Source organism: Plectropomus leopardus, chromosome 17 (assembly GCF_008729295.1).
Source record: "Plectropomus leopardus isolate mb chromosome 17, YSFRI_Pleo_2.0, whole genome shotgun sequence".
Classification (NCBI taxonomy): domain Eukaryota; kingdom Metazoa; phylum Chordata; class Actinopteri; order Perciformes; family Serranidae; genus Plectropomus; species Plectropomus leopardus.
In genome coordinates this window covers 29,217,083-29,243,926 of record NC_056479.1, presented here as the reverse complement: position 1 = coordinate 29,243,926, position 26,844 = coordinate 29,217,083, and the positions used below count along the sequence as shown (strand labels likewise).

The following is a 26,844-nucleotide window of genomic DNA, read 5'->3' as shown; positions in this document are numbered from 1 at the left end:
ACAAAATTTGTGTTATAAAGTGTTACAGAGAAATCTCAACCTTACTTCAAAAGCTGTTTAAAGAAAACATTAATAAAAAGTAGTAAAAGTGAAAATACACTAACATTTTCGCAGGATCACCTTTACGACACAAAACTGCTGTAATCTGTTTTTTAACAGGAACTTAAGGCAGAAATTAGTTCAAATATGTTGAGATTTAAAGAAAAAAAGTTTTTTGTCCTCTTCTGTAAAATAGAAACACAATTTGTCCTGAGATGTTTGCAGAAAACAGAAAAAACATTACAGATGAAGGACTGAAGTCCTCTGCTGACACCGTGTGGTCGATGTTGCCAACAACACCTTTAGTGCCCTCATTTCAGGATTTTACCAAATATTCACTACACATTATAATGTTGTTGTAAGCAGATAAAATGTTGAGTCATGTATTCAACAACTTTAACCCCTCCATGAGTGGAAGCTGCTTTACAAACAATTATATTCACAGACAATATAGTAAAACACAGCTGTAAGAACAGATATGTTCTCATCTGAGACTTAACTGCTGACAATCTCTGTAAGCATAAAAACTCTCCAACTCTGAAAAATCTGCTTAAAAATACATCATAATGTCTGATGCTTAAAGGCTGCTCATTAAAGCTAAATGAGGGGACTGAAAGTGTTGCAGGAATAAAAAAATGTTTTTTCCAGATTTGTATGAAAGTCTGATGTTCTAACAAAAAAAGGGAATTATTATAGCACATCGAAAAGTTCAATTATTATTAATAAATGTGTTTTTGTGGTAATAATAATAATAATAATAATAATAATAATAATGAATAAATAAATTGATAATGCAAAAAACCCTAACCCCAACCCTACCCTTAATTACTAATTAAAATCAAAAATAGAAATAATAGAAATTAAATTAATGCATATATTAAAAAGAAACAAATTGAACATTGATTAGAGCAAATCTGTTAAAGTGTATTCTAAACTTAAAGTTCACCTTTTTGCTTTTTCTCCTGGAGCTTTTTTTTAACCAAATTTAAGGCTGATGCTTGCACAAACCATCTCTTTCTTATTTAAGCATTGCAGGTAAGGTGAGGAGCAGAAGTAGTTTTTTTTGTAGAAATGTAGTTATTAGAGTGATTAAGGTTAATTGTGCCAAATGGTAAGCACAAGTTGAAAGTAAAACTACAGTATTAGGTTCAGTGAAGGTTTAAAGATTTGGAAGATAAGAAAGGAAGGATGGATAAATTAAATTAGATTAAATATTTGTGGCAATTAAGACCTAAAATTGAAATTTAACGACTTTTAAGGACCTGCTGACACCGTTTCTAAGGCCCTCTTCAGCAAATATTCAGGTGTTATCACATGATTTAAAACAAGAAGGCATTAGGGTTGGGCCCAAAGCTCTGGAAAGGCTAGTAGGTGAACGTTAAGTTTAGCACATTTTGTAAAAGACAGATACTTTTTTTTGTTGTTTTCTTTCATTATTTCAAATGTTGAAAATCAACATTTTGAACTCTGAAAAAAGGCCAAACATGCTACAAACGACCCAAATTATTTCCAGTAGGAGAAAATGTGCTGGAGCTTTAGAAATACGCCTAATCAAAAGCAATGACGAAAAGCCAAAATAAATACAATGGAAATAAGCTACAAATGAAAAAAAAAACATGATGCGGAAAGCCAAAACAAATACATGAAGAGCAAACAAGCTGCAATCACAGGAAAGATGCAAGGTCACAAAAAATAGGAAACAAATGCAACAGAAAAACAACAAATATCCAGTCAACACAACAAAAGTTCTGCAGGAGGAGCTCTTAGTGGAATAGTTTTATTTTTAACCGGAGAGCGGGTGTGTTTAGTCTTTTTATAGTAGACCGAGGCCAAATGCAAAAGAACACGTTTTTATGTCGCCGCTCCTCCACATTTCTTCCCGCTTTAAAAACAAACAAACACACCTCTCTCGTCTGGTTTCTCTCTGTTGGTCCACTTAGAGCTGAGAGGACTTCTGTGAACATGCAGCATGTTTGCCGTTATTGTTTTGGCAACTCAATCCCCAGAAAAAAAAGTTCACATTTCTGGAAACCACAGATACATTATATCTGCATGGTATTATGCAGCTGATGCACTGAAACTTCATGCTCGACATAAGGTTAGGTCTGACACAAAAAACACCTGGTTATGGTTAGAAAACGATGTTTGGGCATAAAAATGACCAAATTGGATGGCACCACTCCCAGTAAGATGTCTTGATAAATAAATAAATCATGCCTTTACTGAATCCCCATTTTGGTGCCCTAAAAAGCCGCTGAAAATTAGATTAGGTTAGATTAACTTTAATAATCCCAAAGGTAATTGAAAAGCCAAGCAGCTCACAGATAAATAAAAACAAGTCAGAAACAACAGATAAAAAAAGAAATAAAAAATACACAAGCCTAGAAAACATTAAAGGACTAAAACCCAAAAATAAATAAATAAAAATCAGAATCAGCTACTGAAATACTGATGACTCTCCATCAAAGCCAGTTTTGATATTTTTTTGCCATCTCTTCCATCTCCAGATGATAAAATCAGCTCATACACATTTACAAAATGTTACTATGATATGTATGAAACATGCAAATCTAACATCTGTGGTTTGCAAAAATTTACAGTGCTATCATTCTCCCGGTTGATTTTGGCTTTGCTTTTGCAGCACATTTCCGTTAGATTGTTTTTGGATTTTTTGCATGTTTTTAATTTGGCATTGTTTAGAAAGCAGCAGCATGTTTCTTCAAATGGAAATATTTTGGTCTGTTGTAGCAGGTTCGCTCTTATCGAAAACACAGTAGCACTCAGCAGAAAATAATAAAAGCATTTCTGAATGTCTGAAGCCAAAAACTGAACAATGACAGGTCGAATATTCACTTTTCACGGCTCCCTGAACACATAAATAGTTATGAAAGTGTGGATATTGTGTCTCGTCCCTCACTGACATGCACAGCACTACAAAGAGCAGCACAACACAACCTCATTAAAGCTCGAAACCCGCCCTCAAACACAACTCGCAGAAAGTGGTCGCTGGACTTAAAGAACGAGCATGAGTTCTGTTTCAGGGCAGGTTTTGCTTTAACGTTTGGCAAAAACAGACACAGGAAAAACAAGCTAAATGTCAATCGTGTAGACTTTTTCAGATGATTAAAATTCCATCCAGGTGTGTCAAGTGCTTCGTCTGCAGTTGTTGTGCGTCACCGAGTCAAAGACAGAATACCTCATGACGTAGGAAACGAAAACACATTTATTACAAAAAACACACTACGGAGCAGGAAGTTGTCAAAAGTGAACATAAGCACAGAAGGAAACAGGAAGTCACACAAAAGAATAAAAGTATTTGAGAAAGAAATTAAGTGTTGACCAACTGAAACTTACAGATTTAATGAAACAAAAAGGTATTTCAATTCAATTAAAAACTCCAATGATTCCATAAAAAGTGCTAAAAGCCAAAGAATGACCGCAGGAGCAGAGCAAACTCTTTAGGCAGCCTCGAACATCTTCTTCCTGTCCGCTTTGTCCTCGATGTTCTTACGCCAGTCGCCGACCGCCTCTGCAGGCTGCAAGACACAAACAGGTGACGGTCAACAGGTGACAAGTTTATCGATGCGTTTACCTGCGCGGTCGTCCTCCTGCAGAGACTCACCTCCTCTTTCACCTCCTTCTTCACCTGCTTCAGGTTGGCCCTCAGGTCCATGTTGACGGTGTGTGTTTGGAGCCCAGCAGAGCCTTCAGCATGGCGTCAGCCGACATGCGCACTTTCTTCAGGGCGGGTTTCTTCACTCCGGCCAAGTCGATCACTTTGATCTTCAGGTCCTCGATCTGAGAGGAAGAGTCCGATAAAACTCTACATCTTTTTCCTTTTGGTCAACAAAACACATTAAAAGACTCAAACCAAAAGCGAATGTATCGACAGATGGCAAATTTCCACCAGATCCGCGTTCAGTCCGATCCGTAACAGCAGACGGAGATAATAGATTTCACTCTACAGTCCATGTTTACTTCCACCGGCTCCGTCTCAGCTCTGGCAGCTCAGCTCTGGACCCTTGCGGATCAGATACGTAAGGCTTCTTCTCTTGCCGGATGCCGGAGCACTTTGCATCAATTCAGCCGAATTAGAGCACACAGGAAGTCATATAGCGACACAACATTAAAAAATTTGGTTTAATTTTCAGAATAAAACACTCTGTGTTTACGTCATCCGTGAGCAGATCCAGGCCTGGAGTCAACAGGTCCGAGGTTTTCAGAGGTCACTGACATCACGGACGAGGAGAAGGTAATTATGGAAAACCACTAAATGATTTATGACACCTCACAACCATAGAAACGAAATTGTGTGGAACACAATATCGGGAGTTACGGGAGTGGATGGTGAGTTATTACTAATTAGCTTCTGTACTGATGTAATGTGCGTGATTCTGTTATTACTGCAGGATCTCCTCGGTCTCGCCACTCCAGCTGATCTGGCAATGCCGCGGCGTGCTGCTCTCAAAATACAAATGGTAGTAGTTGACGAATGAGGGAGGACGGGGGGTCGAGCTTGGGTCGAGGGAGGACAGAAACTGTGCGGGTGCATGTAGGGTCAGGCCTGACTTTTTGGGCTCGATCAGAGCTCTGACACGTGAGTGTGGGGAATACTGGCACCTTATACCATTATTTTCCTATTATTATCGCTACTAAAATTATCCCAATAATCATTTTATCACGATATTGCTGAAATGTGCTGGAAAATGTTCAAAATTTCGGACCCTGCTGACAGTATTTACAGTGATTTCAAAGCACGATAATCACACACAATATTATGATAGTTAAAATTTGAGCGATGTCACTAACTGTCTGGGAATGATTACGGTGATAACCGGTAATCGTTATGTCCCTGCAGACAGTGCAGGAGAGCAGGTAGAGGAAAATAATAATTTGTTTTACATATTTTCACACATGGAGGAGACGTACCTCTTTGTTAGCTTTGTTCACTTTGACTTCCAGGTCGTACCTGTCTTCATCCACTTTGTCGATGAGGGCGTGCAGCTTTCTGCAGGTGTCCTAAAGACGTGAACAGACATGATGTTTACTCACTAATCACAACCTTCCTTCATGGACGTCAAACTTCCAGATGCTGCTAATGTTACTAACACACATTTGGATTTTTCGCAGTTTGTCACGTTCTCCAGGTGTCTTTATATTGTGCAGAGAAATGCTTTGTTGCCCCTCCAGGACTGTGTTTGGAAGAAACGGTAACAAAAAATGCAATATCTATATTATATTACTATGGTCGTCGTTTGTGTAACAGCCTGCCTTAATAAGACGTGAGGGCCGCAAAAGGGGGTTGATATTTTAAAAGAAAACTCAAGACCTACCTTTTTAGTTTGGCTGTTAATTGAATTTTACCTATTTATTTATTCACTATATATTTATACATTTTAGTCTGTTTTTCTGGATGCTATATAATTTTGTTTTTTTAAACATTTTTATCTATTATTTGTATGTTTTTTATTTTTATTTTATTTTATTTAATTAACTATTTTACTTATGATTAATATTATATTTATGAATTTTTATCTTTTCATCTATTGGTTTTTTCCTGCCTCTGGTGTTTCCTCAGTTCTTGGTTTTAATGAGTACTCTTATTTTAGCTCCTTAATCAATTACAAAGTCTTGATTTTACCCATGTGCCTGTGTACTTGTGTGTAACTGTATGTGCAAATGTAAAAAATAAGATGATAAACTGAAGCGTCTCTCACCATGAGGGTGGCATGGTCTCCGCCCAGATTCGGGGGGGCACAGTGCTCAGCCATGTGCGCCTGTTTGGCTGCTGCGAGGTTTTTTGTCTCCTGCTGAATCCAGTTCGCCGCGATCGTCAGCATCAAACTCTGCAGGAACACAACATGCGACCGTCAACAGAAGAAAAAGAAAGAAAACAACCTGTGCCAATGTTTTTGTTACCGGTTTCATGCAGATATTCATTTAAGTTCTCCTCTCCATCACTGTTGTGATTTTTTTTGCACAATTGATACCACATGCAAAAAGATGAAAACTGGCATCTTTACATTAAAAAAAGTTTCCCTCAAAAAAAAAAACAAAACAACACAAACACAATAAAAGAAACACGATAAAAATCTAATAATACAGGTTACATATTCACCTACTGTTTAATCAAGTTTTATAATATGTTAGTGTTTGATAATAAGATTTTCTGTAATAAAGTCACTTTTCTAACTCTTAAGTTATTTACAAATTAGTACCATTAATAGTGTATATGTAAGATATATATCTCTTCATTTAATGTATATAAGTCAACCACATATTTATATTTTATTTTATATGTATTTTTAGAACCTTTTTTATTTTTCACCAGCAGTGTTTTATATCTTTGACATTTTTACAGTGTTTTTTTTTTTTTTTTTTTTTAAAATACATATTTAATGAGCGTTTTTGGAGTCAATCTGAGGTCTCAGATTTAATTGCCAAAAACTGCTTCTCTGTCGTTGTTGTGAATATGAGCACAAATAACCTGAAACATTAAATTAATTCTGTTTTTGCTGGTCCATCTATTTATAAACCAAAGAAAATTCTACATTGTTTAACTCAAGTCTACTTGTGACTCAACAACACGAGACGCATCAATATGATTGTCTAAAGCACGTATTGTTTAAAATGAATAAATTGTGATCATGGAAAATAATTAAACTATCAGCAAACACCTCATCCACAAAATCATAAAGCCTCCAATTTAAACAATTTTAAAGTCGACAGCTGATGCTTTAACACACAGTGTAAACAACCATTTTTTTTTTTTTTAATTTGTCAATAATTCATATTAAATGTCTCTACTGATAAAGGATATTTTCTGCTTCTAGAGCAGATTCACAGCAGGGCCAGTAAAACGGTAAAAAATGATGAATTTTTTAAACACTATGAAAACACTGAGTGTGTTTGACCGTCTTCACCAGCAGGAGGCGTCTCAGATCATTAAACTGTCTCAGCTGTAATAAACAGAAGCTCACAACAGAAACCAACATGTCTGAACCCGACATCAACCAGATGATTGAAAACTTTCAGCCAAAACACAAACCGAAGACTGGAGCAACAAAAACATGTTTTTTGGTGGTAAAAATGGCTAAACACTGCAGTGTAACAACACTGTGTTCAAAGTCCTGAAAGAAAAAGTTACTAAAACAAAAGAACAAAAGTCATTGTATTGAAGTATTCCTCACATACGCTTTAATGGCTCATTTCAGAATAATATTGATTTTAAGAGCTGATGTTATAATGTGTTCATTTTAGCCGACTCTGCAAAGTGACTAAAACTGCCAAATAAATGTAGTGGAGCAAGAAGTACAATATTTCCCTTTGATGCCAATACTGCTGTACTGTTACACGATATTTTAATGCAAAAGTTAAACCTGTAAAGTATTTTCACCCTGTGGTACTATTATTTTCACTTTAATCACAGATCTGAGTACTTCTGCTGGGTTTCTGTGAATATACCGTAAACAGGAAGATTACTGATTGATTGGCGTCTTTTCAATCATCAGATGTCTTCCAAAATAGTCAGATTTTCTCGACGACAAATGAACATGCGTTTTTTTCATTAAACCTTTGAAACCTGAGAAAATTGGTTTAAAAAAAAATTAGTAACTTAATTTGAACTTATTATATTCATAATGTTTCTTTTTTAAATTGTACTGTTGCTTTCTTTCTTTTAAATATTTATTAGTATGTCTCTGTTTCTTGTTTGTTTTACTCAGTATTGTCTTTTTGCACAAAAGTAATTCCTATGTATCTGTACTGCCTGTGCATGTACAAATGGCAAACAAACAAACAAACAAACAAAAAAAAAAGGCCTAAAAAGTACTGGAAAAAGCATGAATTTAAAGCACATATTCTACTTTTTTTTCGGTTAAATAATTTAAAATATAAAAATAATTTTATAAATATATTTTTTCTGGACATTTTAATCAAATGTTTAATCTATTTTTTTAATTTATTATTATTTTTCTAATAATTATCTCATTTTCAAAACAAATTCTTCGGTAAAAGTTCCGTCAATTTGTGGGAAAGTTTTTGCCAAGATGGTCAATAAATAAGCAACTGAATGGTCCTTAAACATAAATGTGTTAATCTAATAAAAACGATAAAAAAATAACTAAGTTAAATAAGTTCCTGCACTTCTTGTATGAAAACAGTTTACTCACAACATATTAACCAATCAGCAGCTTCAGTATCTGAATAAGCTCCAATCAGTGGAGCTCAGACAGGAAGTGACGAGCGGACTCGGTCGTACCTTCAGCTGATGCTTGCGGCTGGATGTCATCTTCTTTCTGTAAAGAGAAGAAACGTCTCTAAATCAGTTCAGTTCATTAATGACGACCTCAACCACAGATTAGCGTTCATTTAACCCTTTAAAAAAACTGCATCCAAAACCATTTTCTTGCACTGCGTTAAAGATGCTTTTCACAAGCGTTTAAGACCTTTGACACCTGAGGAAACTGCTCTGATTTTCTTTTGAAACAGGAGGAAAAAGACAAAGATGACAATAAAAAAAACTTCTATAGAGATTATTACTAGAAAATGAAATGAAATAGGAAAAGAAATGTCCAGAATAGAAATTATTATATTTATTTAATTATTTGGTTTTTGAAGGTTATTTTTCTTTCCTTTTTGTTTTCACTTTTTTGTGATCCAATTTTTGGGGAAAAATTTCTTCTAACTTTTAATAATTTCATGCTCATTTTGGCAGATATTTCTCATAAAGTAAACGTCCTTTTGTCATCTTTCTCTTCTTTCCTTCCATCCTTACTTTTCATCTTAATTTCTGTTTTCATTCCTCGTCTTTCCATCCTCTCATTTTTTAACTTCATCTGCTCTTCTTTCCTTCTTTCTTCCCTCCTCTGTTCTTTCATTTCTTCTCTCCTCTTTCCATCCTTTCCTTTATTTTGTTGCTTCTTTCTTTACTTCCTTCATCACTCCTTTACCTTTGTACTTCATTCCTCCTTTCTTTCATTTCCTCTCTCCTCTCTATCATCCTTCTTTCCTTCATTTTCTTTCCCCCATTCCTTCTTCTGTCCTCTTTCTATGCCTTTCCCTGTCTTTTCTTTACTTCCTTTGTTCTGTCCACTTTTCATCATTTCCTTTCTCCTTTCCTTTGTCTTCCTCTCTCTCCTCCTTCCGTTTTCCTGGTTCTTTCTTTCACTTTTCATTTTTTTCCATACCTCCTTTAATCCACTATTCTGTCCTTTCTTCCTCCATTCTTTCATTCATCACTGCCGTCCACTTTCTATACTTTATTTTATCTCCTTCCCTTTCCTCCTTCACCTTAATTTCATCCCTCCTTCTTCACTCTTCCTCCTTTCATCATTCCACTTCTCTTTGTTCTTCCTTTCACTCTCTCTTCCTTTCTTTCATTTTCTTATCCAGCTGATGACGTAGAAGCTTTATAATCAAATCTGGAGACACGTTTTCACCCCAAATCTAAACTCAGACTATTTACGAGTCCATTTTTTTTTTACTTTGGATCCTCAAGTATTTGTGGCACTCATCATTTTTTCTGTGACAAAAAGACTAAAAACATTCTTTAAACAACTTAAAATCCAGAAATAATAATCAACACTTACTCAGACATGTTGGCGGTTTCCTTTTCTTCACGTCCTGTTTGAAAAAGCAGAAGAGAAGAAGAAGTGAATTGAGAATAAACGATGTTATCATCTGCGCTCGGCTTAAGTATCAGAGAGCCTCCTCCGAATGAAACGTGATCTATTAAACAGTTGATGAGCAGCTGAGTGGTGACAGAGCTAAGTTTGGAGTTTGGAGTTTGGGTCAAATGTCTGCGCTGACGCCCGCGATAAGCTCCTTTACAGGTGTTCAAAACCGAATATCCTCCGGGAGTTAACACTTCAATTCCTTTCGGGGAGAGGAAATGTGCTGCCGCAGCTTGTTGGCTGCCAACACCGGTCTATCTGTCAATGCACGAACCTTCACACGCTGCAGAAACAAATCAGTCTCAACAAGTGGCTCCGTCCCAGAATCAAATTTCAAGACTTTTTTTTAACCATAAATAATTCAAGGTTTTAGTTTTCCAACTCGTTAATGCATATTTATAAGGCCTAACAAGATTAAGACTTTAAGATTAAGATTTTAAGATACAATACTTGTGCAAAAACATTAAAAACAGTCAATTTTTTTCTTATTCCAAGATCAAACAAATTCTTCACTTTTTCCTCACCAATGCTTCAGAAAAGTTTAAGTACAGCAATCATATTCCAAATTTTCCAAATCAAATCCTTAAAATACAACTAAAATCACTGTAAAAAATGTGCACTGTAAAAATCTTCCTAAAAACAATCACTTTTGCTTCATAAATTGTAATAGTTAAAGAGCAGAAGTCGCATTACTAAACTTTCAGAACCAGCTGAAAGCCATAAATACCAAAAATTAAGAAAAAAACATACTAATCTCAACACAAATAACTGTATCTTTTAATGCTTTTTAAATGGATTGTGCCGAGATTAAGCCTCCAGGAAAGTAAAGCCAAAGTGAGGAAGTAATTTCTCAAAAGAGCAAAAAATTGTGTAAAAAATAACTAAATAAAAATAATAAAATGAAAATCACTATGAAAAATCTTATAAACAAATGTTATCGTTTCAATTTTTTTCCCCTCCTGATCAAATCTCCAGAAAGTCAATTCAACATTCACAATTTCTGTATCTAAACTTTGCTTACCAGCCAAAAGCTTTAAATATCAAAAATTCACTGTGAAAAATCAAAAACTTATTTTTTTATATAAGTCCACTCAAAACGTTCAATTCATACATCTAAACTTTCAAAAACAGCCAAACAAAAAAATAGCCAAAAGTTTTAAAAAATAATTCACTGTGGAAAATCTTCAGTCACAAACAATTTTATCTTTTAATACTTTTCGCTCAAAGGTTTTCTCCTGGATCGAACCTCCAGAAAAGTCCACAAAAGTCACATTAGTACATTTTCCAAAAAGGCCAAAATAATTTTAAAAAATTCACTTTCAATCTAAAATCATGGATGATTTTAATTCTAATGCTTTAAAAAAATTCCAGATAAAATCTCCAGAAAAGTCCAGTCAAACCTATTCCAATGCAATTTTCATGATATTATTTAATTAATCAGCTCTATCTTCTTGTTTTAAGACACTAACTCAAATTTCCACAAAACTCCTGAAAATGCACTGTCAAAAAAGTAAAATATCTCATCCGTTTTTGTGAAGAAAAAAAAGTCTTGATGGTCAAATTTGAATCCAAATAACCTGTTAAGAAAAAAAATTTGCAGCTCACTTATCTTTAAACAATCCTGTTATCTTCTCTCACATCGAAATGATCTCAAGCAACCAAAGATCAGAAACTACATTTCTAAACAACAGTTACTCCAATCTCACAAACAAATGTTTTAACGTGAAATTTAACAATAATAAATGCACAAATACAAATCACGTCAGAAGCAAAGCCATCAGCACGGCACACCCTCGGCTCGTTAAATCTCCCGGCAGCCCTCTCCTTCACCCCGGATCACATTTCCCGTCACTTATTGACAAAGCTCCGAGGTCAGGACTTCATCCCCTTAACGCTCTACCAACAGATCTTCCCGAAAACCCTCCGACTCCACTCAGCTGCTTTGTATCCATCTGCCAGCTTTGTTCAGGCATGCAGAGAGCGAGAGGAGGAAGAGGAGGAGGAAGAAAGACAAACTGGTCTCACCTACGATGAGACAGAGTCGAGGAGGAGGGCAGCAGTGGGAAGAAATCACCCCCGGGGTGTATATATATATATATGGGGGCTCGGACATGGATATGGAGCTCCTGTTTATGGAAATGCAGGATCTTTAGACCAATCGGCCAACAAGCTCCTGAAATATCATCATCCCCTGCCAGCTTCTCCCTGTAAATCAACGAGGCGTCGCTTAGGAGGAGCTCCAGATCGTTTTAGGACTGAGCTCAGTGCCACTGAGATGCTATAAAAGGGGTGAAAAGGGCTATAAAACCATCACAGTCCAAAATGTTTGACCAGATGAAGGTGGGATTCATTAAATAAATGAGGGAGGGGTTGCTTTGAGCTGGTCTGAAACACCTGAAGGGGCTTCAGTGATGATGCAGACACGGCAAATGGGCTCCGGATGGCTTCCAGGTCACAAGTTAAGAGGGTATTTAAGAGAAAATCTTCATATTCTCTGTTGTTAAACCACTTTTAAATGGTCAAACATGCACTGGGAATCATATTCAGACTCTTACGGTTCATTTAAAACTGCAATTAAAACAGAGAAATCTAGATCTGGATCAAAACCTGCTTTAACCCTTTAAAACCTGTGCAAATTTTCAAACACATAGGAAGAAGGCAATGCGCAATTAAAGATGATATCAGCTCATTAGCAAGAAATTCAAAAAAATAAACTGAAATAAAATGAAGTAAAAATATTAATAACGCCACAAAATAAATAAAAAAAATAAGAAAAAAGAACATGAAGTTTTTGAAACAAAATTTTAAATACGTAATCAGGATAAATATAGTTTTACCAAGCCTTTTTTAAAAATATTTTTTTTAAAATAACTTTCTAAAAATCTTCTAATTTCATTCATTTGTGAAAAACATCTTACCAAGAAACTCATAGCCTTTTTCCCCATGTTTAAAAAAAAAGCTCAGGGCTCAAAGGTTTAAATACTTGTGAAATGTGTCTGAAAGTAGCACAAGTAAAGGATGTTGCTCCAGGTTTCAAAGGGTTAAACTTGTCAAAATTGGAGTAAATTATGCAAAGAACCCCAAAAGACAAATACACAAATAAGACATCAACTGCAGCTTGTTGCCAATAATTGGCATCAAATTTCATGATGCCATAGCTTTTTTTGTCCTTTCATGAATGTGTGGAGTTTACTAAAATAAGGTTAACTTCCTGCAGGACTAATGATGCATCAGATCTCAGCCAGCTTACATGAGAAACACCAACGTCTCAGAGCTAATTAGATGTCTCTTGACAGACTCAAATCCCAGCGTGTCTCCGCCTCCACTTACAGATTTCAGCTGCTCAGTTTAAGCTCGCTGCGTCTCCACAGCTGAGCGACCCCTCTGAACACAGGACGAGACTAACGGCCGGCATACTAACAAAGAGCTTTAATGCAGAGTGTAAAATGATTTGATCTATACACAAAACAAAAGCCTCCTAGAGCCTTAATGTATATGAAAAACAACACAATCTAAGTGAAATTAAGGCCTAAATGTGGCTATCCCTCACTTCAGCTCTATTTCAGAAGCCTGTCCCCTGTGATTGGAACATAAGGGGAAAATTAAGTATAAAATTTCAATTTACGGATTCAGACTTTATCTCAAGCTATGTTTAGATAGATTCAAATATGATCAAGGCACTTTTAGGGGTTTTGAAGGCATATTTGGCCCCTGAACAAGAGTACAATAACGATGAACAAAGGAATAAAGGCACCCGAGCACGATATTTACAAAAGTTTAATTTTACAGGACTACCTGAATTTGGAAGACTTTTTACAATTATCAGAGCGTGACCACAATGTTCTCAGAGTCTGCACTCTTACCTGTCTGATCGACAGCTTTTTCCAAATGATTTCTTATTTTTATTGTTTGCTATTTAAGTTCCTACTTGATTATGAAACAGAACATAAAAAGACATTAAAAACAGCAATGAAAAAACAAAACAAAAAATGCCTTGGATCTCTCTGAATATCAAAATGTGATGATCTTGCAGACAACTGTGGAAAACTATTTTAACAGGGTAAAACAACCCAAAAAAGACTTTGATATCACTTTTAATTATTACTCAAAACAATGTGCTTAGCAAGTTCGCATTTCTGCCGTCTATAAATATCCCGTAATTGCGGTTGGCCTGGTTAGCGTTTCATCTTGGATGGCGGAGCCGAGCTGTGGAGCTGCCTCTCAGAGAGGCTTCCAGACTTTTCTCTGGCTGCAGAGGAGCCTCTCATATTAACACTTGCACTATAAAAATATGTGGGCATGATTTCAGGTGGGCTGGCGGGCCGATTTTCCATGTGGATAACATTACATCTTGACTCGCTCATGAAAAGCATTCTTATCACTTCAGATTCTCGTCGGGTGAATTCACCTAAACAGGAACGCTTCCTGCACTGCGTGATAGCACTTGCACAGCAAAACATAACAGTTTAGGATCCAGAGTGGTAAATATCAATCACTTTTTGTAAAACTTTAAAGTTAAGAGTTTGTAAAAGATTGTGGTCGTTATCAAATAATCAGTGCCATGCTGGAATCGTGGATATCTGGATGGAAACGTCGGTCCTCCACTCTGAATTATCTTAACAACTTCTGGTCTGATTGTCCTGAAATCTAACATTGAATCTTAATGACTTTGGTGATCCCCTGATGAATGCTCCAGCCCCAGCATCAGGTCAAAGTTTTATTTATCTTGTACAACATATTAATATCTACATGATGGATTGGTACAAAACATGATACACACATTCATTTTCCCCTAAGGCAGTGATATTCAATTTACGGCCTGCGGGCCAAAGCTGGCCCCCAATAAGGTGCCTGGGGGCACCCGAACCATTTTCTAATTCACACACACAAAAAAGTGATTGACACGGGGGATTGTTTTTGTACTTTTAGTATCCAGAAGGTGTCAGAGTGCATAAAACAGCATCAAAAATAGAGCTTGTTTATCAAAAAAGTGCCAGTGGAGGATCCCCCACACCCCCCGACAGAGGTCCTAGCTAAGGCCCTAATGTCCTAAAATATATGCTAAAATCCTAGAAATGTTCTAAAATCCTAGCAAAGTCCTACAATCCTAAAAATGTCCCAAAATCCTGGGAACATCCTAAAATCCTAAAAACGTCTTGAAATCCTAGAAATGTCTGAAAATCGTGGAAACGCCATATGCCTTTATGGCGTTTCCACGATTGTCCTAGAAAAGTCCTAAAATCCTAGAAATGCCCTGAAATCTTTAAAATTACCTATAATCCTATAAACGTCCTGAAATCAGAGAAAAGTCCCAAAATCCTATAAATGTCCTGAAATCAAAGAAATGTCCCAAAATCCTAGAAACGTCCTAAAAACCACCAAACCATGATGTTTTTTTTCTCAACCCTACAATGTGCTTTTGTTTCTTAAATTAGTATAGTAAACCTTTTTTTGGACAAACAGAAAATTAAATGTCAGAGTCCATCAAATGATGCCATCGGACCCAAAATAACTTTTTCCAAAAGACTTACAAAAGAAAGAGACATCTGTGAATGAGTGGAAGCATTTTTTGGGGTTTATAACCCCTGCAAAATTATTTGACTCACTCTTAGATTTTTATCCATTTGCCCTGATAATATTTTTTAAAAACTCAGTTGAGTGGAAGGCTAATGGGGAAGTTAGCCGCTCAGCTCACAAAAGTCTGCAGTGCTGCTTCTCTGTGCAACTCATGATGTGCAAGATCCAGGTAATTACCCCGCAAATCGAGCTTTTTTGGCTTCATGCAACTCTGAGCAACTTTTATTTCAATGAACGAGGCCTGCCTCCAAGCCTGTATCCAGTTCTCCTTATATATCCATTGCAAATACCTGCAGAAGTAACGCCAAAAACACCAAGCAGCAGTGGACTGCAGCTTGCAGCAACAACTATATTTTTCTGCAGCTGTTGGAAAGTGGAAAGAAATTGTTTTATAGTGTAGGTCAACATGTGACAGGACTTACAGGACTCACTGCGAAAAGTTTAACAAACCCCATTATTTTTATCCATTTTTTAAATTTTTTATTTTAATTTCTAACTTAAAAGGATTTCTAGCGGAAGGGCCACTCGCTGGTAATTTTCTATACAATTTGGCCGCATCTCGTGGCCTCTATCAGTGGATGTAACTTAGCTCAATCGTTTTTAGGGTCTGTCCAATGCTGCGCTAAGATTGGCCAGTCTGCACTGAGGGGTGGGACTTGGCAAAGGGTCAGCATGACATAATGATAATTTGCATGGCAATACTGTTTTGATACACAAAGTTTGGATTATTTTGTTATATAAATTAGTACTACTGCAAATATAAATAAAACTTTTGATAGCCTTCTTAATAATGAATTCAAGTGCTCTTTCAGTCCACTAGTTTAATTTTCTGCAATAAAAACGACTGAAGTGGAATTAACAGATTTAAAACTTTATCTGACGAGATAAAACAAATTATGACAAAGGTTTTCTTTATAATAAAAAAAGGTTAAAAAATAACAGTATATGTTATCACAAGAAGTAGCATTTAAAATCACATTTATATGGTATTAATACTTAAGTATTGGGATAATATCATACTTTGGTGATGTGTATTATTTTATTGGTTGGCTTAGATATTAGATATCAGATATTTGCATAAATCAAAACTGCAGAAAACACTTTAAAAACTTTATTAAATTATGGAAAAATTTTAACTGACATGGTTCATTTACACAAAACATTTAGTCTGAAAAGGTCGTTTTTGAATGGAGGACTTTTAACCATAATTGGGTGTATTTTTTTTTGACTGAGAAAAAGATGTCAATACTAGAAACCAATGATGCGTTTTCTGATCCATTTGTATTTTTTATTTTTAAAAAAAATTAACTTGATGATTTTGTACAACATCACATTTTCATGGAATGGGTGCAGATGTCTGAGAAACACTATTGATCGTGTGAGTATTGGTTATTGGTGAACTTGTTTTAATCAGTATCCACAAGAAGTCGAAACGGCTGCAGAAGAAAAAGCACCGTGAAAAACGAAAGTTACAGATTTGAACTGAACTGGCTCATGGAGATAGATCTCTATTATATTAGGGTTCATATTTTTTAAAGTGTTGTGTGATTTATTTGCACAAATAATTTATGTTTGTCAAAAAAACATTCTTTTTTAATGATTAATTTATTAATTTTGTGCGCCACAAAATGTTTTCATGGAACAGATATGGATGTCTGGGAAACTATTGATTACGTGATCAAAGGTCATTATTTATCGGGTTGCTTTTTTTCACTGGCATCCAAAATTGGTCAAAACAGCCGCAGAAAATAGGCGTTTGATTCATTTGCACAAATTATCCTTGTTCAGTCTAACACAAAAAACTTAAGATTTTGAATGCAGGAGTTTGACCTGTTATTGATTTTTGTTTTGTTTTTTTACTGAGATAGATCTCTACACTTCTTCCATCACTAGAGACAAATCACTAATATACTGTTTTTGATTCATATCTACTTGATGATTTTGTACAAAATGTTTTTTCCTTGTTTTTTTCTTCCACTACATTTCCAATCTTTCAATGAATGCGTCAGTGACAGGCATCAAAACTACGTTGCAGAGATCTGCATGTCAAACGTATAAAATCTGTCTCCATTCACAAAAGCATCTGCGTAATTGATCACCAGCGATCACCTCAGACCCGCCCAACAGTCGAGGGTGTCAGCGGCGTTTTAAGCATTTAGCAGGCCAGACTATAGGAGTGACGGCTGAGGGCGAAAAGGTGGCGACGGGTCTGAGTGAGGCGCAGACAGCGGGGATGATCGAGTTGGTGTCATGCGGGGAATGTAGCGGTGGAGGGCGATGCTGGGGGGCTGCAGAGCGGTGGGAGGTCGGGTTCATGGTTCTGTCAGAGAGACGGGCTGGTGTTTTCTACTCGAGCCTCTGGAATGTTCTAAACGGCAGGTCCGAGAAGCGTGTGGCCTTTCCTCACTATGTGGCAGCATTAATAACTATATGTGTATGTTTACATGGAGTTTGATTCATAATACTGAAGGAGTAGTAGTAGTTTGTGTGGATGGATGCACCATCTGGCTGTGTTTGAAGCGTGGACCGAGTGTCCGTGTCGCCCCCCACAGAGACTGTTTGTGGTAAGATTTACTGCCTGTCACGAAGGTTTGACAGATATAAACATACAGTATGCATTACAATATGCCAAAAGTATTACAGCCATTGCTCTATACTCTTTAAAAATCTGACACTGTTAGCGGTATTTTGAATTATTACACAGAGAGAAATACTGTAACATTCATTAAACCTGTCTAATCAACTGTACCAGTACATTTTTTCAGTTAGTATACTACTGAAGGACACTTTTTTAGATAATTGTACTTCATTTTATGTTACTTTATACATCTACTCTTCTATTGTAGTTTTTACTCCACTACATGTCAATATTTTTCACAGAAACAGAATCTTAGCTTTCTGTGTCCCTCTGTATCATTCTGTGTCCCCTCTCTAAGATTTTTGCAGGTCCATAAACAAAGCGCACAACAAACTGCTACATGATGCAGCTGCAGATGCAAAACTGCAACGGGAAGAGGGAAGGGGGGGGGGGGGGGGGCTTTCATATAGTGACTTTCATATTTCAGTCAAATCAGATCTTCAGCATTGGTTAATGTTACATTTTCAAACTGTAAATGGTCAAAATTAGCTGTTTCCTGATCAGACTAATCATTCACCTCATTAATTATGGCACACTGCATTCCCCTTCATTTAAGTATAAAAGCCATTTTTAATCATTTTAAAAAATCAATACAGGTATCGAAATCGGTGATTCTGGCCCTGCATCACTCTGTATTGGATGGAAACTAAATTCTTTAGTATCGCCGACCCCTCAAAGAAATGTTAATGTCCTAAATCAGCTCACATCTGCAAAAGCAAGGCCGTATTATATATATATACTCCTTTGAATATTTAAGGTGGGTTTATCACTGGTTGTACTATCATGAGGAGAGTCCTTTAGTAAACTCCAGGTCAAGTTGTGTCTTTGTTATTTTAATAAACAAATGACATTACATCTGATAAAAGTTTAGATATGGTCTGCTGGTTCACACCTTTTTCATCCGGACCTTTTATTCTGGGCGTTTGGACTGTAACTGGTTAATTTTACACACAGAGGGTGAAGTGTGTGATTGGCTGAAAGCCCCATCATACTATTTTCTAAATGCAATAAAACCTGCCGTTTTATTTTGGCTTTTGACTGAACTTTATCTTTTTATCTATCGATACATTTTAGTCTGTTTCACTGTTTTACTACTTCATATATGTTTTTAGTAGTGCTGGGCATAGATTAATTTTTTTAATCTAGATTAATCTCACTGCAATCCTGTAGTTAATCTAGATTAAAATTATAGATTTGAATTTTGCCAAAGACATTCAAAATAATATCTATCTATCTAAATGATGAAAATGCATCACAAACTGCTTGAGAAAGCTGTGCTACTATAATATTTGGTAAAGAAAAATAATGTTCCATAAGATTTACTTTGGTGTTTAACTTTTTTTTATTTTGTTAAACACAGACATTTAGGAACACAGGTTCTGTCTCCATGTGGAAAAAGCTTTTTCCTGCTAACTGGAATGAACAGCAGAGGGCGCAGCCTCTGATAACATGACCCTAACTGAACTGTGGGCCTACATTAGAGGTCATGAAGAAGACCATTAACGGTCAGCAGCTTTGTGACACGGCTTGAGCCAATCACTCCGGTCACTCAGGCAGACCAGCTTCCGCCTTGTTCACGCCCCCTCCGCGTAATTCGACCAGGTATACATCCGCGCTTAAACAACAAAGTGAAATTGGTGCCTTGCTCACTGTATAGACCCAACTTAGTGAATAGTTTATCGCGCGATAATTTGCTTATCGCGCGATAAGAATCCCGCGTTAACGCAGCACGTTAACGCCGTTAACGGCCCAGCACTAGTTTTTAGCATTCATCTATTATTTTATATTGTGCTTTACCCTATCATTTACGTTTTATTTACATTTTGAGTATTTTACTTATTTATCTTTTATTATTACTATTATTATTTTTATTTTTATTTATTTATTTGATCTTTTTATTTATAGGTTTTATCTTGCCTCTGGTGTTTCCTCACTTATAGCAGCTTTTCCTCAGCTCCTGGTTTTCAAGAGTACTCATATTTTTAAGTGCTTTACTTGGCACTTTGTGTTACACTCTGTTTATATGAAAAGTCCTGTACAAATAAAGTCTGACTGATTGACAACGAGGATTTCAGAAACACAAAGGCACTAAGTTTAAGTAACCTGTTCAGAGCCAAATGTGCTGAGGGAGGATGAGTGTTGCATTCCTGTTTCAGGAGGGTGAGGTTTTTCACTGTCAGATTTTTGGGAGCTTGTAGTAGCATCTAGTGGCCATGTGAGGAGCTGCAGCTGAAGACAATCACATCGGACTGATGGCTGCTGCTCTGTGTATACATCAGTGCCCACACATTTAATCATGTAAGGAACAACTTTCAAAAAGTAAATGTCTAATAACTGACAGAATTTATAGAAGTATATGAGCTGTGACATTAAATGACACCGACATCCTCATCATGTCCCTCTGAGCGGACTAACATGATATCTTGTTTAGACCAAAAACTTCTCCCAGCAGGTGCTCCCAGTATGTGTCTGATGTCAGTTTCCACCTTCAAAAGAAGACGCTCACCTCTGTTTTAACCTCTGCCAGCCCTCTTAATCGCCTCAGGTTGGTCTTCATAAATTCAGCGCTGCTGAGCAGGAGGATCTGCAGTGTCCTCTGAAATGTAAATAAAAGTGAAATTTATTTAAGCTGTTTTGCCAATTTTAAAGATGTGAGAAATGTTCTTAGTTCTGGCATGTTTCACCAACATAAAACCAGGAACATTACACACCATCAACACAGCAAGAGTCTCAGAACAGAACATTTAAAGCGTGGGAAAAAATGTAATGGAGCATCTAAAATGTCTTTGTGATGGAGGCGCTGGAGTCTTTGTCACATATTTGTCACATTTCACAGTTATTAAACATAACTGTAAAGTAACGCTTTAACGCCAACACTTGTTGCAGCATTACAAGTGTTACAGGATGTGACAATCAGAGCAGCTGATTTCACTGATTAACAGCCGTCTTTCAGACAGGAGGAACTAATCAGGGAAACTGCAGGTTTTTTGTGTTTATTTTCTATTCTGTAGCTCTTTTTTTTTTACTGCATTTAAATGTTATTTTATAATACGTTTCTTTTGCACTTTGTCTTTATGCTGTGTATGCATTTGCATTTCCTACATTTATTGAAATAGCTACATAATGTTAAAATAATGTATTTTATGCCTGAATTCCATCAAGCTCAGAAGGCTGAAGACAGTTTTCAAAAGTCAAACAGGAAAAATAAACTTTATGGCTCTATTAGAGCAGCAAAGTTCCTACAGGGTCACCCTCTCACTGAGAACATAAATGTTTATAACCCCTGAACCCGTGCTCACCACGGCACCCCACATGACCTTGTTTATTGCTGACTTTTGAATGTGCAACCGATTCAAAAAACTGCAGCTGTGCCAGATGCAACCTGAGAGCCGAAATCCTGCTACCTGCTGCACAAATGTGTACTGAGCTTGACCTTTTACATTCAAGATGATTGTCATCTGCACAACACTGACAGAGAGACACGTGTTGGCAACGAAAGTCTCACATCTGTGTCTTCAACAGTATCAGTTCAAGTACAAAAGAGAATCTAAAATCTAAACATAATAATATTGTGCAAAAGTTCAAACAAAGAGATGAAATAAAACATTTGTTAAAAATAAAATAATGTCTATCTTGGTGGATGGTAAATGCAAAGTGAAAGAACGCTTATGTTACAGGGATGTAAATGTATATCTGTAATGAGAAGTTATACAAACAGACATATATGGATCAGCTATGTAAAGAAGACACTGTTCACTATTTCACATAGGTTGACACTGTTTTTTTTCTTGGCAGTGATGGGGAAATTAACAAACAAATATTTTTCAATAACTTCTTATTGGCTGTCTGGCTTTTGGTTGGCCATATATATATGAGTTATGTTTTAAAAAGGGGAACTTTTTTGCATCAGATTTTGTCTTTTGGTTGGGACAGAAGGCAGAGAGTTCGTTGGTTACTGAGCGATAAGAAAACATGCATTTAGGAATGATCACGGCAACGATATAATCAGTCAGTCAGTCATGTACATTATGGCCGGTGATGCATTGAAAGGAAATTTTGTGGGGCGGGCAGCACTCGTCAAACAACAGTGTCACAGTGTCACAGAGAAACCATATTTTCCAAAACGCATCAAAACTTGAGAGATTTGATACAATAACATGTCAGTTTGAAGTAACTGCTACTTTTGTAGTTAACTCGTGTTTTATCTCTCATCTCTTCTAACCTTTTTTAGTGGAAATGATCCTCAAACTGTCAGCTGCTTCTTACCTGGAAGTCTTGAAGACAGTTTTCATTCATGTTCAGGGCTCTAAGATAACCTTTCACCTCCTGCCTGAAATAAAAAAAAAAACGTATCAATAAAGAGTAAAGAGATGTTTTTCTGAAGTTTTCCACATTATCACAGTGTAAAGTGTCTTCCCCACAGGTCAACAGCACAGCGGCCATTGTGAGAAGCAAACTGCCGCAGCTCTCTCTCTCCAGACGGCCCTCCTGCTCTGTTCACTCATTTCTAAATCTGGCTGGTGTGAGCCGAGGAGAAGAGGCAGCTGTTATCTGAGGATATGATACAGCCGTCAGCAGGGGTCATATATAACCTGCATTAACTCTGAGGAATGACATGCCAAACACAAGACATTGTTGAGGCTGTTTACTGTTTAGAGAGGTGTGAGCAAAATGGGAGCAACGAAACAAATCATAAAGATTATTTACCGCCCGGTGAGCCATAAAGCAGAGGCTGTTTTCGACATGTCGATATTACCTGTCAGTGCAGGTCAGAGGCCGACGTGATTCACACCGTCATGACTCGAGCGCTGTAACATTGTGCAGTAGAGATCAGGACAAACTCAGGCCTCTGGACTGAATCTGGCTTCATATTCTACAGCAGGGAGCCTCAACGTGCTTTGATTAGAGGGCACTCTTAAAAAATGACAGGAGGCCAGTTGCAGCAGCCCCATATTTCTAGAATTTTAGGACATCTCTTTATTTTAAGTACATTTCTAGGATTTCAGGATATTTCTCAGACTTTAGGACATTTCCAGGATTTTAGGACATCTCTAGGATTTTAGGATATTTGTTGGATTTTAAGACACTTCTGGGATTTAAGGACAATTCTTGGATTTTAGAATGTCTCTAGGTTTTTCGGACATTTGTACATTTTTTAGATATTTCTGGTAATACTAAAAGTACAAAAGAAATTACTAGAGCGAATCACTTTTTTTTCTATTTGAGTGAGATAATGGTTGGGTGGTGGTTTGTATTGTAAGATGAGTAACGCTGTTCCACAGGCATCATTATATACAAGATATACGACTGTTTGTTCAATACAGAAACAAATCATTATTTTTACAAGTTGGGAAGCCAACCATTGACAGGCCAAGTCCCCCTCCCACCTTCTGCACACTGACTTGTAATTTTAATCTGTGACACATCCACAAAACACTCCATCTGTCTTTATGGTACTGGAAACAACTGCACCTCTCACACCCAAAGAACGGAGCAGCTGAAACTGAAACCAGCACCCCCTCTGCATACACAGAAATAACTTTTCGACATTGTTATGCTTGTTTTTTATTTCACTGGCTGTCAAACCACAGGAATGGCTTCAGATTTATGGTGTAACTTACCAAAAATGACCCTTACTGTTAACCTGTTATATTTTTGACTTTGTGTATATTTTTTTACACCATATATATCCACTACTTCCTACTTTGTACTGCAACTGCTGCACAACAATTTTCTTCAGAATGAATGAAATAATATTTTATCTGTCTTATCTAACTGCAACAAGAAATTGAATAAACATACCTCTGCAGCAAACCATGCCAGGTCACATTTAAGTTAATCTGTAAGCAAGAAAAGAGAAAACCAAGTAAATACTGTGGGAAAAAAAACACAATTTTTAACATACACAAATGATGTAATAACTCACCTTATCTGCTCCAACTGGAAAAGGGTATATACATTTCCATTTATAGGTTTGAACCAACAGCAGATATATGCAAGGGCTTAAAAATAAAGAAACAATAATGAGGATTCTGCTGTCACAGATAGTGTCAAATTTTCTCTCAGTATCACAAATGAAAAACATACAAGTACTGGGGGCTCTAATACATTAACTGGACTTTTACTTGTCTAAAATAAACTTTATTTGCATTCCTATGAAGGTTATTGTTTTTTTACAGGAATACAGTTACCAAGTTTGCATAAAGATTGGCACCAAAATACTTTGTTTTCTTCAATCTTCTTCATAATCTGTTGTTCATGCTAACGGGTACAGGTTTGTTAATGGTTAGCTGCAGTATGAAAACCTTTCAAAAATAGTAATAACAAAATTTTAAAAAATCACAAATAATTAGCATTGTATTATATTCTGTGACTATACATTTTAGCACAAAATCATTTCTGTCTCTATTGATAAATAAAGATTAATATATTTTACAGATAGGCCTATCTATACCTGTATTGCTCATGCTAACGGTTACAAGTTCAGTAACGGTTAACTAAAATAATTGAGTGTAAGCTTAAGTAACCTTTCAAGAATCTTAATAAGATATGAAGAAAAAACTTTCGAATTATTACAATGGTTTTATCTTCTGTGACTTTACATTTTTGGTACGACAAGACTTTCTGTTTTTGTCGATATCTGTCTGTTGCTCATGCTAATGGTTACAAGTCTGCTTATGGTTACAAGTTCCCTAACAGTCACAAGTTTGCTAATGGTAAAAATTTCGCTAACGGTTACAGGTTTGCTAACGGTTACACGTTTGCTAACGCTTAAAAGTTCCCTAACGGTTAAAATTCGCTAACGGTTAAAAGTTCCCTAACGGTTACACGTTTGCTAACGGTTAAAAGTTCACAACGGTTACAGTTTTGCTAACGGTTACAGGTTTGCTAACGGTTACAGGTTTGCTAACGGTTACAGGTTTGCTAACGGTTAAAAGTCCGCTATCGGTTCGCTTACGGTTAAAGGTTCGCCAGCGGTTGGAAGTTCGCTAAAGGTTACCTTTATGCAAAGGAGTGTTAGATTATTTATGTAAACCTTTCCAAAATCCTGACAACGGATGAAAAAAAAAATCACAAATTATTAGCATTATTTCATATTCAGTGTCTTTAGGATTTAAACATTTTGGTACTAAAATATTTTTTGTTTTCATAGATATCTGTATGTTGTTTATGGTTACAAGTTAGCTAACTTTTACCTAAGGTAACCAAGTGTTATCTGTGTGTTAACTTTTCAAAAATCCCAAATTGTAAGTAATGTTACACAGTCTGTAACTTAAGAATTCATACATTAAAAACGTCTAAATCATATCACTGAGCTACTATAAATCACAATGATCTTCTCCATCATAAAATCTCATTAGCTACGGTATAGCATAAAGTTAACGTTAGCATAACGAGCATAGCAGCCTATTAAACCGAGGGCAGTTCAATTGCGTCGAAAAGGAGAACAACCGGTAATTTAAGCAAATAGTTATTTACCAGTCGTCCTACTGTACAGAAGCGTGGTGGATTTAAATGCCTTTCGACTGCTACAGGTTCGTCTTCACATCCGCTGTTTTTACTGATGGACAACTTCACTGTAGCCATTTCCGCGATATCGAGTTCCGCCCATACACCCAGCCGACCAATCGTGAGCAGCAGAATTGAACATACGCACACTGATTGGCTTCCACCGCTGTCAACCAAAATGCTTTTTCTAGCATCTTAAAGCTAATCAAAACCAAACGTATAAGAAAAACAAACACTTAAACAAACATCAGGGCGTCAGAATCGATCTTAAATGACTGAAACTATAGTTGGAAAAATGTATTTGACGTGTATTTATGCGTTTTTAGTGTGGCTCGTGTCCCATTGGCTAACGCGGAGGGGGCGGGTTTATGACCTATTCTGCAGCCAGGCACCAGGGGGCGATAGAGATGTTTTGGCTTCATTTTTTGGTGGCTGTCACGTCTTGTCATACAATGATCAGCTCATGTGCGTCGTTACCTAAGGGACTGTTGGTTATTTATGTGAAGGAGGGGGTGGTGTAAATACGGGGAGGCATATATTTTTGAAAGGCTGTATTTTTTGACAGATTTCTTTTAAATTCTTTTTTTTAAGAAAACATACCTTGAAGTAAGAGTTAGATGGAAGCAATTAAATCACAATTAATGTCAGGTGGATTTCATGCTTGTTTAATGTTCTTAAAAGTCTTCATCTATACTATTTGTTTTTTCTTCTATGTATTTTCTTTTTAATGAAGCCATATTAATTGATGTATTGATTTGCTGTTTATCCCTCGTGTTTTGGGGTTAGGCTGAGTGGATTTGTGTGCTGGATTGGTGTTCATTTTTTGTTTTGTGTAATTTAAAAAAAACCCAAAACAACTAAGTCATAAAAAGAAAACATGCCTTCAAAACTGCTGTTTTCATTAAAAAATCACCAAAATTACAGTTTTTCATACCCAGAATCTGTAAGTAGAAAGGAATTTAAAATTTCTGAGTTTACTTGGACAAATTATGCAATGAATGGTTACATCAGAAAAAAAATCGTAACCAAATCTGGGCTTAAAACAGTACTGTTTCATCAAAATCGCTTTATTCTACGTCTCATTTAAGCCAAATCAAGTGGTCCAAAATAAACCACTTGCACTGATTAACCAGCATGCACGAAAAGAGTGAGGTTTTTTTCAGCTCCATGATTTCATCTTCAACTTTTAACTTTCAAACATCAAACACTATTTAAAAACCAAATTCATGGTGGAGGGATGGTCATGCATTTTCTGCCGGCCACTCAGGGAAGATAAAGAAAAAACAATATTTGTGGAGGGTTAAAAATAAAACAAAAAAGATATGAAGTCAGACCCAGCCAAAATGAACCTGTGCGTACTACACAGCAAGCAATGTGTTTACAAATTCAACAAGACTATGAACAAGA

At 36.4% G+C, this 26,844-nt stretch overlaps 1 pseudogene; it reads right to left on the bottom strand.

Annotated features, from left to right (window-relative positions):
* Positions 1–3,367: 3,367 nt before the first annotated feature.
* Positions 3,368–11,841, bottom strand: LOC121956905 (annotated as a pseudogene).
* Between the last annotated feature and the right edge of the window lie 15,003 nt (positions 11,842–26,844).